Below are 1001 nucleotides of genomic sequence, written 5' to 3'. Positions count from 1 at the left end.
GACACGCCGGAGCCCGGCCCCCCCGGCGGCCCGCGGCTCCTGCTCTGGTTAATGTTAAAGCCAGCCGACGTCAAGGACCGCTGCAGCTCCCCCAGCCCCTCCGCCGGGGGCTGCCAGCTACAGGGCTGTTTTTCCTCCCGGAGCAGGCTCTGCCCGTCCCATGTGGCTAAAAAAAGCCATCGGCTTGGCTGGGACAGCGGGACAACAGATTCCCAGCCCGAGCAGCCTCTTGGCAACCCTGGCACACTCCGTGCACCTTCTTGGGGTGCCCCTGGTGTGCATCACCCCCGTCGTCGTTGTCATCATGGTAGTTGTCCTCGTTGTCGTCGTGGTCCTCCTCCTCCTCCTCCTCCCCACACGGGGCCAGGCGGGGTGAAGGTCCCTGGTGGAACAGTGGCAGTCGCCCTTGTCCTGCTGGATCCAGCTGCCGAGTCACGCGCCAGCCCGGCCGTGAGCAGGGACGCCGGCTTCCATGTAGGGTCAGGCTGTGTCTGCATGCCCCTGGCCCCATGTGCCGCCCCAGTTTCACACGGGGATTTGCAGCTGGGCTTGGTCCCGGTTCTAGGAGGGTTTTTACAGCTGGGTTTTTGATCCTGAGGGTGTCTCATGCCGGTTCCAAGAGGGGTTTTGCAAATGGGTCTGGTCCCGGGGGGTGGGGCCGTTTGCAATTCCACGAGGGATTTCAAACCGGCGTCTGATCCCCAGGTTTCGTTTAATTTCTGTTCCCAGGCAGGGTTTTGCAGCTAGGTCTGGTCCCAGGGGGTTTTGTTCCCTGTTCCACCAGGGGATTCACAACCGGATCAGGTCCTGGGGGAGTTTGGTCCCCATTCCACGACGGGTTTGGCCACTTATCCGTAACCCCGACGTACTCAGGGATGCACCAACATCCCTTCGGTGGGAACGGGGGTGCTGCGGATCGCGGCCACCCCGTGCTCCGGCACCGGGGCCGGACGCGGCACAGGCCCGACCCCACCGCGGGACCCCCCGCGGGCCCCTCGGAG

Source organism: Geospiza fortis, unplaced genomic scaffold (genome assembly GCF_000277835.1).
Source record: "Geospiza fortis unplaced genomic scaffold, GeoFor_1.0 scaffold2, whole genome shotgun sequence".
In the NCBI taxonomy this organism is placed as follows: domain Eukaryota; kingdom Metazoa; phylum Chordata; class Aves; order Passeriformes; family Thraupidae; genus Geospiza; species Geospiza fortis.
The sequence above is the reverse complement of the archived record's forward strand: the minus strand, read 5'-3'. Positions refer to the sequence as shown.